A 13,071-nucleotide genomic window follows, 5' to 3' on the forward strand; every position below is an offset into this window, starting at 1 on the left:
TTACTCTCTCTCAGACATCGGCTAGAGAAACTACAGCAACCAAGCTAAAGCTCAAGAACGTAAAGGCAAAAACCCCAACGAGTTACTTATCTTTAGATGTCATCAGACGTAGGAGCGAAGCGGTCAAAGTAATAGTCTGCGGCCGAAAAGTTCTGAGGTCTGTGCATGCAGACGCCACATTTATACTCCAAGGTTTATGGCCATACATGTGACATCACATGCACCTATGGCAGCCAGGCTAAAGCTTTTGTATAGGAGTCGACGTTGGGTCGCCTGAGGCAACATGGGAACAGAAGGACATCTACTCGTGTACCAATATGCTTGCCCAGCGTTTCCTGGAATTCATTAATTCCAATGCACTGCACCAGCTCGTTCCTACCCCCATTAGAGGTAGCAACATCCTTGACCTGGTCACTACTAACATGGGCGACCGTTGCTCTACACTAATAATCAACTCCTCCCTCGTTAGATCTGACCACAAACTAATTACCTTGGAAAATCCACATTCCTCCCACCCATCCCCCCTGCAAAGGTAGCCACCATGAAAAACTTCTCCAAAATTAAGTTTGGGGTCCTAAAAGCAGAGATGGCTATATTTACGGCACCCATGCAAATGGAGAATAGTTGCATGACTGCTGAATCATACATCAATGCATTGTATGAACTCGTACACAAATGCATGGATCTCGCCATACCCAATAGAACAAAGACGAGCTCTTCCAAAAAAAAAAAAAGGAAGCCAATCTGGTGGTCCCCTGCCATAAACAAAATCTACAACAGAAGGAAAGAACTGATGCATAACAACAAGGTGAAGTCCAAAGACTGGAAAAACTCCCTTATCAGCCTGAACAAAAAGTTGAGATCCCTCATCAAATCCTCTAAAGCTAGCTATGAAAACAGAACTGCAGCAAATATTAAAGACAACTAAAATGCCTTCTATAATGTAAAGAATCACCAGCGGCACAGCAATAACCAGATTTGCTCTGAGCTACTGCACAATGGTACTTTCTATACTGCATCAATAGATATTGCCATTATACTCTCCGACAGATTCAGTGCCAACTTTACCCCTCTCCCCCCACCAAAGGACCAATCACAATACAAGTAGATTGCCAGGCACCCAGTATTACTGCTGCACAGGTTAAAACAGCACTGTCCAAGTTCAAGAATACAGCTTCTATGGGACATGACAATATCTCTGGCTCTGTTCTACATGAACTACAGAGTGAACTGGCACCACACCTGTGTGCCTTTGTTCAATCACTGCCTCAAATGGCGCACTGCTAAAGTCATCCCTCTCCACAAAGGAAGAGCGACTACAGACCCTAGGAACTATCACCCCATTAGCCTAACGAGTCTGATATGCAAAGCTATGGAACATATCACCATGGACCTAATAAACAAGGATATAGGGAGTCTCCAAACTCTGGATCCCACACAATTTGGTATTGTGACAGGTAGATTATGCCTGCAGAACCTGGCCAACTTCTTTGAGTCAGTCACCAGAGCTGTGGATGAAGAAAAGGTGGTTCATACAGCTTACCTTGATCTGGCCAATGCCTTTGATACCATTCCCCACTCAGGAATTGTAGAAAAACTCACTAAGTCAGGCATCAACCCCTATATCAATAGATGGGTTGCAAACTGGCTCACAGATAGAACCCACAGTGTGAAAGTAGTGGACTCCAAGTCAGACTGCTGACCAGTCACGAGTTGAGTCCCACAGGGTTCGGTCCTGGGTCCTCTCCTGTTTGATAACTACTTCGCTGAAGTCCAGGCCAACACAAAGGGACTCTGCTAGACAAAGTTTATAGACAATTGCAAGTTGGGAGCTATTATTAACTCCCCAAGTGATACTGACATCCTGCAGAAAGGCCTCACTGAGACCAACGACTGGTGTCAGAACCATGGCATTAAGCTCAATGCCAAAAAATGCCATCCTCTTTGGGAAAAACTCTATTCCCATTAATTACCACATCGATGGTAGTCCACTTAACACAGAAGGCGTTATGAGAGATCAGAGAACATAGATTGGCAGCAACCTCTCTTATAACTGCCACATTGCCACTGTGGTCAGAAAGTCCTTCTATGTGGCACATCTCATTACTAAGGGTTTTGCATCAAGGAAGAAAGAGGACATTATCTCCATCTACTCTTCCCTCATTAGGCCAATCATAGAGTACAATGACCCATTTGGCAAGTACCTCACTAGACACCTGCAACAACTGGATAGGCCACAGAAGTACCTCACAAAGAAGATCCTAGTCCTTAAACACTTGTCCTATATGGACAGACTCAAAAAAACTCCACTATTCTGTGTCTCGTATCGCCTACTTAGAGGCGATCTCTGCTTGACTTACAAAGCCATGTCTGACCCAGCTCTGTTAGAAAGGCTACATCTAAAGAAATCCCAATCCCTCCTCACCACACGCTCCACAGACCTCAACCTTATTGCTACAATCAAAAACATGCTGGAGGGACAAGTTCATAAACCAGAGATTGCCCATACAATGGAATAGACTTCCTATACATGTCAAACAGAGTGCCTCACTGGTCATCTTCAAGAGAAATCTTGATGAGTGGATGGGAAATTCACCCCGGGGATCATTCGTGGCTCTACTCGAGAGGCACTGGGAACTAATGTCGGGTGGCACAATGTCAAGGCAATCCTATGGGCTAGGCTTGTAAAGGCTCCAAGGCCATTAGTCTCGTACACACCTATGAACCTAAGCATGAGAGAGATGTATTTACACGTCACTGGAGGCAAAGCTCTCACATAAAAGCACTCCTAATGTCAATAAAGTTGTCAAAAGTACACACACTGAACCCATCATACAAAGTAAGAAACAGACATACAAGACCCAAACATACGGAGGCACTTAAATGTAACCTTCCTAAACCTCCAAGATAAAGTAAACAAATATCTTTAGCAATCTAAAATGCACTCTCTTCAAAACACCCACATTGACGCATAGTCACATATCGTGGAGGCTTTACTTACAAGTCCATAAGGAAAGCCTACACACAATTCAACATGCTGGTCACTGGAGATTCCACTGCGAGATACACTGATGACCCTCTCACCAGGCTAAGAAAGACATGGGCAGTTTCTTATCAAGGGCCAGGATACATCACATTATGCATGCACTAAAGCCGCTGGACCGTATCAGCATAACTCAGTCATAGTCCATGTGGGTGTAAATAACCTGAGACGCACCTCCCTAGACTATATGAAGAGAGGCATCATGGAGCTCTCAGAATACATGTCCAAGGCTAGTAAAAGCCTAACACTGAGCAGCACTTAACCTTTTCCAAAGATGCCACAATACAAAAAGATGACTGGCTTTAATAACTGGCTTAGTTTCTGCTGTCATTTTTATGAGGTGCAATATTTGTCAGCATACAAGCAGACTGTCAGACCATGCAACTTTGCCAGTGATGGTCTGCACCTCTCCCCTCAAGGCTTTCAAATACTAGGTAAAACATTGTCATCCACCATACTGCCTATTTTAGGCAATGCCAGACTAAAATTATTTCCAAGACAGAAAATAAAAACCAAGAAAACAGAAAGGTCTTACTGCTCAATGGTAGGAGTCTAAACAAGAAACTACTTCCTGCAAGCTCTCCTCACCCTCAAGAATGGTGACATCTGTGCAGTCAATGAAACATTTTAAAGTCACAGAGAGCACACCAGCAGTGCAAGGCTATATACATATACACCTTCCATGGAACTACTTCAGATCGTTGAAACCCCTCATCATCGAATAAGATTGTCGAGATGAGAATATCAAAATTCCAGATCATTGAACCAGAGGAACAACAAAGATCTTCCCATAATAAGTAACCACATACCCAAAAAGAAACCAAACCTAAACTGCACCATCCCAAACCCACCCAGGTGGAGGGTTACCCCCCCCCCGCCTTAGCTAAATATACTAACTTCAAGATTGCACTATAGTTGTAAAATGGCAAAGGTCATGGTCGTGCACAACAGGTTACTTATCCTGGCAAGATCTTAGTTGTTCCGCTGGTTCGATATGCTGGGATTTCGATATTCTTGTCTCAACGATCTCGTATTTGATGTGGGGTTTCGATGATTTCAGGTACACCCACCTTCCACACATTTAGACAAACTACTACAACAGGCATGGACTATAGGTGGACGGGTGTCTATTTACATAAATGTACCTCAAGGCTGGTCAAACAGGATGATGCACTTGAACATCAACATGTTCAAATCACCACAGGCGAAATCCCATATCACTTCCTTGCAAGCTACAATTCCCCCTCTATTACCCAGGAAACCTATAATATCTATTTAAGCATAATGGAAAGAATGACAATCCAACCCAATATCGTATTTATAGGTGACTTTAATTACCCCACTATTAACTGGGAATGATGTACAACATCAAATGTGCAGGCACAGAGATTCCTGGATTTTGTAAAAACAATCTCCCTAGAGTCCATTGTCAATACACAGACCAAAAGTATAAACATACTGGACTTGGACCTAACAAATATTGGAATGCGCTGCATGCCCCCCAAGTGTAATGGCCACTCTGGTAACATCACACCTCAAAATGGTCACTTCTGAAGTAAAATTAAAACCTGGAACCCGAGCTAGCCCTGGAATGTCCAGATACTCCAAAGCTAACTTCCTACTATTAAGTAGTAACCTGGCAAAAATTCAAGCCCCCATAAACCCTGAGGGTATCGTTGCCTATGCAGAACTGTTCACAGAAATCTGACAAGCGTGTTAACACCTGCAAAGAGGCAGACATACCCACTAGAAATAAGTACAGAACTTACTCATAAAACAAGCCACCCTGATGAAATCAAATCAATAAAATCTACAACAGAAGGAAGAAAATCATAGCAAAATTATGTGTAGCACACCCAACAGGATAAAGGCACTCTCATCACACTAAACTAACTAAGAGGAAAAGTAAAATCTACCAAAGCCAAATATGATGCAAATTTGGTCTCCCAGGCCAAAGACAACGACAAGGCATTCTTTACATTCACAAACTCAAAGACAATACACAATTGTGTGTAGAGCTCAATGTTAATGGAGCCAGCTACACTGAGCCAAAAGATGTAAGCAGACCTACTGGCAGACAAATTCAGCTCTAACTTTACCCCTCTTTTCCCCTCAACCTCCCCTCAAAAAACACAATCAAATATACCTCCTCTACTATCACTAGGGAATAGGTCATCGATGCTCTCTCCAAGGCCTAGAACACTGCACTGATGGGCCTACACAACATCCTAGGTTGCTTTCTGAATAGCATGAAACATGATCTATCAGGGCCCCCAGAACCAATACTTAACTGTAGCCTCTAAACAGGCTTCATGCCCAACGTATAAAGAACAGCAAGTCATCCCTCTACACAAAGGTGTACCATCAACAGAGCCTAGAAACTAAAGACCCATAAGTCTCAGTAGTCTCGTATGCAAAGGAAAGAATCATCATGGAAGTGATAAACTGACATAAACCTCCAGTCACTGGACCCAACCCAATTTGGTTTCATCAAAAGCAAATGATGCCAACTCAGCCTATATAGACACCGTTAATAAACCTAGAGAAAATACAGTTGTGTACACTTACCATAAATGCAGATGTTTGAGTGTATTCATTGTTGCAGTCATCACATTTGGGTTATCTGCTTATAGTATCCCTCAGTCGGCCTGATTATCAAAGTTTTGGGTCCTGCGTCTGTTGCTGTCTCATCTTTCATGACGTCAGGTAGTCAGGGGTATAAAGCATGCAGCAGATGCCATTACATCAGTTTTTCTTGCCCCAGATGTCAGGTGCCCCTATAATGGGAAGCAATTATATACATGGCTATACCTCCAATAAAAAAACAAATGCACCAAAAAGCTTTAAGCATAGTAAAACAAGAATAGAGGTATAGTCAATACAAGTCAGGGGGCTGGAGGGAGGGTAACTAGGACTGCAACAGTGAATACACTCTAACATCTACATTTATGGTAAGTGTACACAAATGTACTATGTTCTTCATGTTTCACTGTTGCAGTCATCACATTTGGGTAGATTGTAAAAGCTAAGGATGGGAGGAGGTAATTAGATAGCATAAGGACCAGCTATAAGGCCCTGCAAAACAGCAGTGGCAAAGCCAGCTCTGGATTTAGAAAAAAATGGCTTGGTGAAGGTATGTACAGAACTCCAGGTACCTTCTAGGATGTTCCTGGTAAAGACATCTCTGAGAAAGGCTGTACAGGTAGATGCAGCCCTGGTTGAATGTGGTATTATCCCCTGTGGGGTAGGTTTTCCATGGTGCTTATAGCAGAAATTAATGCAACGGCCTATACACTTAGAAATTGTTTGCTTTGAAATGGCCTTCCCCTCTGCCCCTGCAGCAAATGCAACCAGCAGCTGTTCAGATTTCCTGAGAGGCTTAGTCCTGTCCAAATAAAATCTAACTTGTCTGGGCACGTCCAAGGAGTGCAGTATTTGTTCCCTTTGTTCTGTGGATTAGAAAAGAAGGTTGGCAAATTAATGGACTGATTTAGGGCCATACTGGATACCACTTTGGGCATGGAGGGATTGGTCCTGAAAGACACCCTGTCCACATGAAAGATGATGAAAGGCTCCACTGCCATTAGGGCCTGTAATCAGACACCCTTCTTGCAGAAGTGATGGCTAGAAGGAAGGCTGTTTTCCAAGAAAGAAATTTCAACTCTGCATTTGCAGCTGGCTCAAAGGGAGGTACAGTGAGCTTTTCCAATACAAAGTTAAGGTCCCAAGCAGGAGTAGGGGCTCTCCTGGGTGGTCTTAAGTTTTTGGCCCCTCTGAGGAATTGCTTCAGCAGTGGATGAGAGAAGAGGGGTGGCTCTGAATTGTAATGAGCTAAAATTGCTGAGGCATAAATTCTGATGGCAAAGGAATGGCCCTTGTGAAGCATCTCAGTTAAGTATTGAAGACTATGAGGTAAACTGGGCGCTGTTGTGCACATCTCCTGAGTATGGCTCCAGGAACAGAATCTTTTCCATTTTTCAGCATAGGATTTTCTAGTACTAGGCCTCCATACCTCCAGAATGACATCCATAACTTGCTTACTGATGGATGATAACTGAGAGATCAGGTAATTAGCCAGGCTGCCAGGTTCAGGTTTGAACCTGTGGGTGCAGAATCTGGCCCCCCTGCTGGGGCAGCAGGGCAGGCGTTTCAGATAGGTGCCATGGTGCCAGCAGTGACACACTGAGCAAGAGGGGGTACCCAGTGTTGGCATGGCCAGTCTGGTGCAATCAGTATTGTCCTGTTTGATCTTTAGTAGCACTTTAGAGAAAGGCAGAGGGGGAAAGGAATAAACTGATAAGGTTTTTCCAAATGAAAGACAGGGCATCCACTTCCCAAGCTTATTTGTGGGGAGCCTTTGTGCAGAATTTCTCCAATTGGTAGTTCTGGGGGAAGGCAAACAGGTCAATCTCTGGGCTCCCCCACTTGTTTCTCAACATGTTGAATATCTTTGGTTCCAGTTTCCACTCGTGTGGGTTCATGAGATTTCTACATTGGTCGTCTGCTAGTGTATTTAGATCTCCTGGCAGGAATTGAGCCTGTTGGTGCACTTGGTAGCTCAAGGAAGTGTTCCACAGAGCCATGGCTAGTCTACAGATGGTATGAGTGGGTTCCCCCCTGCTTATTTATGTACCACATAACAGTGGTGTCCGTCTTTACCAATAATTGTCCTGGAAGAATGTATGCTCCTTGATGGCTGTCAGAGCATTCTGTACAGCTAACATTTCTGTTTTATTGATATGCAGGTGCATTTGACTTGGGTTCCATTTGCCCTGAATGCACTGCCCTGCCAAGCGAGTCCCCCCATGCATAGTCTAATGCGTCTGTTAGGGTTTGGGCGGCAGGGAGTAGAGCGAATGGCAGTCCCTTGTTTTGGTGGCAGGCCTCTGCCCACCAAAGAAACTCTGTAGACAAGGTACAATAGGAATCACTGATTCCAGATCCTGAGAATGTTGACACCACAGGCTTTTTAGATACCATTGTAGTTTCCTCATAAGCAGGCTTGCATATGGAAGTAGTAGAATGCAAGAGGCCATGAACCCCAAGGCTTGCAGTATTTTCCTTGCAGATAGCTGGGTCTTCGTGGCCAGTAGTTTGAAGTAGGCTGTCAAATTAACTTGTTTCTCTGGTGTGAAGTAGGCCCATCTAGGAAGTTGTACTCAAGCTTGCTCCCAGGAATACAATTTGTTGGCAGGGTACAAGATGCAATTTCTTTTCATTTATGGTGTACCCCAGAGAAGTTACCAATTTCTTTACAAATGCCAGATGATTTAATAGTATGTCCTGGCTTTCTGCCTGAATTAGACAATCGTCCAGGTATGGGTATATTTTAATATTTCATTGGCTGTAAAATGCAATGACTGGAGCTAGGCACTTTGTGAATACGCTGGGCGCAGTAGATAAGCAAAAGGGCAGTGGAAAGAACTGATAGTGCATGTAGCCTGTCTGAAGCGTAGGTACCCTCTGCAAGATTCCCTTATTGGAATGTGCAGGTAGGCTTCCTGTAAATCCAGTGTTACCAACCAGGCATTTTTGCCTAGCATGGAAAGCAGCTAATGAAGAGTTAGCATCTTGAACTTTGGGATTACAAAAATGTGTTAAGGATAGAGAGGTCCAGGATAGAACGCCAGGAATGGTCTTTTCTGGGTACCAGAAAAAGTCTTGCGTAGAAACCTTGACCCTATTCTTCTTCTGTGACAGGTTGAATAGCCCTGCTGCTTAAAAGAGAGAGAACTTGCTGTTGAGCCTCTGCCCACTAATTTGGGGGTAGGTCTGGCCAACTGTTTGGGGTTGGTAAAGAGTGAAAGTGGAATCTGTATCCTTGGGAAACTATTTAAAACCCATTTGTCCTGGGTAATGAGTTCCCAATTTTTTGCAGGTTTAAAGTTAAGTTATTGAGAGTTTACTATGAGGGGGGGTCTTACTACTCCCTGCTTTGGAAGTGGGAGCCCCCCACTGCTTAGGAATGCGAATACCTCAGGACTGAAGCCGGGGTGTTCTGCTGGTTCTGAGTTTGGACAGAAGGCCTGGAAAAGGCAGGAAAGGACCAATTGTTAGAGGGCCAATGCCTACTAAATCTAGGAGGCTGTACTTGCAGGAAATCTTTAACAGTTTGCATAGATGTGGATTTTTCCTCCATCTTTTTAAGTACTACTTCTGCTTTGTTGCAAACAGGTGGTCTTGGTTTAAGGGAGCATCCAGTAATTTAGCTTTAACACGATCTGGCAAAGACTGCTCCTTAAGCCAGGCATGCCTTCTAAGTACAAACCCACTGCCAGCAGCCCTGCAAGATGCCTCTAATGAATCAAAACCACATAGCAAAGTACGTTTTCCAACTTGTTCAGAAGAATGCATTAACTCCTGCAATTCTTTATTTTCAGCACAGTCAGGAATCAACATATTTTTCTGTTTAAGCAATCCAATGCTGATACTTAAACATATCAAACTGGCAGTTTAAAGCCCTAATAACCAAAGTTGCAGAAGTTTATACCTTCTTACCCCATCTATCCAGTACCCTGGAATCTCTATCAGTGGGGGCAGGATTTTTGGCAGTAATAGCCTTAATGCCCTTGGGTCCCTGTGAAATGGTCCTCAGGATCCACAGTAGGATTTCTAAAGAGGAACTTTCGAGAGTCAGGTACCCTGCAATGCCTAACAAGTTTTCTAGGAGCAGGAGGTAAAGTGTCAGGGGTCAGTTTAGATTCAGAGAAGGCATCATCTACAATGTCCATTACAGGACGGATTGCTAAAAGCCTGTGTTGAGACGGGAGTAAGAATTCCCCAAGTCTCTTTTTGGAGTCAGAATAATTATGGCTTTGCCAGCAGAAATGCTCCCTAAGGGTATGCAAGGTTTCACCAAAACAGAAATCCTCTGGAAGGGAAGCAGAGGCAATGAAGTCCTCTACATCAGAATCCTCATAGGCATGGCAAATCCTGGTCATCAGAGATATCAGAAATTTCAGAATCCTGATCAAAAGAATCAGAAGGAAAAATCAGTGCTAGGTCTATTACAGGGAGAAGGGTGGCTTCCCCTGATTAGAGTAATAAGGTCTTCAGCCATTTTTATTTTTTAGGCATAGGAACCTGACCATGCGGTTTTGGCGTCGGTTTTTTGGGCATGGATCGACTTTTAGGGTGGGGTACTTAGCTTAGTTGAAGACTTCGGATCTGAAACTCGAAAATGAAAATTTCAGGAGTCTGCCAACTGGTACTTGTGAACTGCTTCTGCTTCGGGAACCGCACAGCAAGAAAGACTGAAGTAATTGAGTCAGTTGCATGCTTTATACCCCATGACGTCATGGAAGACGAGACAGCAACTGACGTAGGACCCAAGACTTTGATAATCAGGCTGACTGAGGGCTACTGCAAGCAGATAACCCAAATGTGATGACTGCAACAATGAAACACCAACATCTGCAAACTAATCTCTTCCTTATTTCTAGACTTGTCTAAAAGCCTTCAACCCAGTTTGTCAAAGCAATGTTCTACTTCAAATGTCCCCACTAAGTCTCCCTCAACCCACCCTTCTTTAGTTCAAAAGCTACTTGTCCAAAAGGCATCAGTCGGTAAAATGGCAGTCCATACTCTCTCCTTACTTCCAATTCACAAGTAGTGCACCACAAAGCTTTATTCTTGGTTCCCTCCTACAGCATTTTCAGCAACACCCTTTATACATCCACAAAATAAGCCATCATAACACAATAAACAGATAATTCCACTCTCATTTGCACATCTGACAACATGGTACACCTCCAAAAAAACACTCAGGAAGCTTAAACAACCACTGAAACATGGCTTTGTAAGTCAGTCATGCTTAAGCCAAAAACAGACCAAACTATTACTATTTTCCCCAAATCTCCCTCTCATGAAAAACAATTTAAAGTCTTCTCTCTTGATAATAAAACCACTGAAGTCATTTGACATGGCAAACTATTAAGGTGACAGTGGATGATAATGTTACATCTGACCAGCATATACAAAACTGTATACAAAAACTAATTAAAAACTAGGGATGTTTTACAGAGCCAAAAAAAATCTCACTACGCAAGTAAAACTACACTTGCCACTACTCATCTCCTCCCAACTCTTCTTTATGGCACTCCCATCCTTAACCTCCAGGCTTTAAAAAAAAATTATAACCTGAACAATGCTAACATAAAAGGCGCTAAATTTGCAGCCTATACCCCTTTCAAAACCTGCCAGTGTATAGCACAGAAAAGCCTAAACTGGTTAGAATTGCCACATGAACTAATATACACAACTTCTTACCATCTATAAAATTATCCAGCATCCATCTGCCTGACACTAAAAAACATTTTACAAAATTATGCTCCAAGTCAGTCACTACAATCCAGTGACCAAAAATTCCCTTCTACAAATTTCACTAAACTCCTGGATATTGTCTGTACTCGTACAAGGTTGCTAAAGTTTGGAACTCCTTCCTGTATCCATCAGTTCTATACCCTCCCTCTCATCTTTCAAAACCACTCTGAAAGACCTCCTAGCAAAGGTCTGGCTCTGTTCCTGCTCAAAAACAGGATAAACTATCCCTAAATGTGAACAAGTACAGATTCATTCCTTGACTCCTTAATCTCCCTTCTTCACTTGTTTCCTTACTGCCATCAAATGCTCTTCCCTGACATTCTCTCAATATACCATCAGCCTGTTCTATTCCTTCACTTCATATTCCAATTCTTATTTCTATTAGACAACCATACCTTCAATTTTTTTAAAATTTGTCTAAAGTTTCTCTAAATATTAAATGATAGTCATTTACCTTGCATAGATCAACTGAGTTTATATTATGTTTAATTTGTTAAAATTATTTAGACTGCAGATGTTTTTGTTTTATTTTCGAAGACTGTAAAATTGGTTGTTCTTAAAATACTTTGGTGCGTTTCTCTTTAACCCTCCAATGAAAATAGACTTCTAACCAGTTGGACTTTACCAGTAATCAAATGGCAATATATAAATAAATATTTAAAAGTAGAGTACAGTCTTGTAACAGCACTTCAGAAAAATATCTCAGTTTTAAAAATAACTTTCCTGAAGAGGAATGCAATAAAAATCAACAAATTTAAAAAATCAGAAGTCTCCTACAACCAAAAAAGGGAACTTCTGTCCATCAAAAGAAAGCACAAACCAACAACTCGATCCACAAAGGTCTTACAGGAGCATACTCTTCGGCAGCAGTAAAGTTCTGAAGAACTTCATGCCCAAACAGGTCTTTTAGACAGCTCAGCTCAAGCTGCTTGACAGTTTGGGAGTGTGGAAGGTGTCCTGAAGCTTTGGAAGTCTATCTGTTATATCTTTAGTAGGATATAACCCACATAAGTTAAGGCTACTGCAGCAGTGATCAATACAATGAACATGCTAAAGATGTCAAAGTTTGAAGCTTTTCCAACATTCACTTCTGCAACTGGATAACATCAACACAGCCAAGTCAGTCACCTAAGTATTATAAATTAAACTACAAACTCAGTCATAAGAAAACACAAAAGGAAACTAAAATAAATCTGTACAACTGTATATGGTTGATTTTTTTCAACATTCACATCTGCTACAGTTCTCTATTCAAAACATTGCACAATAAAAAAAAGAAACCAGGAAATCTTTACCATAGCATTTTTCTTCACAATCTTCAAGTTTCCTTTTCTTGAAATTTTGCTAGAAAATATAATTATCATTAGCACTTTAACCAGCAAAGATATGAAATTCACTTTACCTCAACATGTCTACATTTAGAAAACAAAGTAAACTCAAAAAGCAAACATTGAGCATTATTCCTGCTTTACAGTAAATATACAACAAAAAACTCCTACGTTTCACAGACTGTGTAGTTAACCTGTTTTAAACTACGTATCAACTGACTTTTTTCTTTTTTTTTTTTTAACAGAGTTCTATTAACTTGTACTCGCTCATCAACATACTTATCAAGTGCAAAAAATTTGGACAAAGCCAAAAATAATGGGGAACAATGGCCCAAAAATCAGGACCAATATTTAAATGCTGCCAATATAAAGTAAGAA

General features: G+C 42.0%; 1 protein-coding gene across 1 annotated transcript in view; it reads right to left on the reverse strand.

The window, feature by feature from the left end:
* Positions 1-12,730, reverse strand: part of PSME3 (proteasome activator subunit 3) — a 425,070-nt gene extending 412,340 nt beyond the window's left edge. The window contains exon 1 of the mRNA XM_044054678.1: positions 12,661-12,730. The gene's annotated coding sequence lies outside the window, so the exon portion shown is untranslated. The remainder of the gene's footprint in view (positions 1-12,660) is intronic.
* Positions 12,731-13,071: the final 341 nt, after the last annotated feature.

The sequence above is a fragment of the Protopterus annectens genome, chromosome 13.part0 (assembly GCF_019279795.1).
Source record: "Protopterus annectens isolate FY-2018-M chromosome 13.part0, PAN1.0, whole genome shotgun sequence".
NCBI classification, from domain to species: domain Eukaryota; kingdom Metazoa; phylum Chordata; order Ceratodontiformes; family Protopteridae; genus Protopterus; species Protopterus annectens.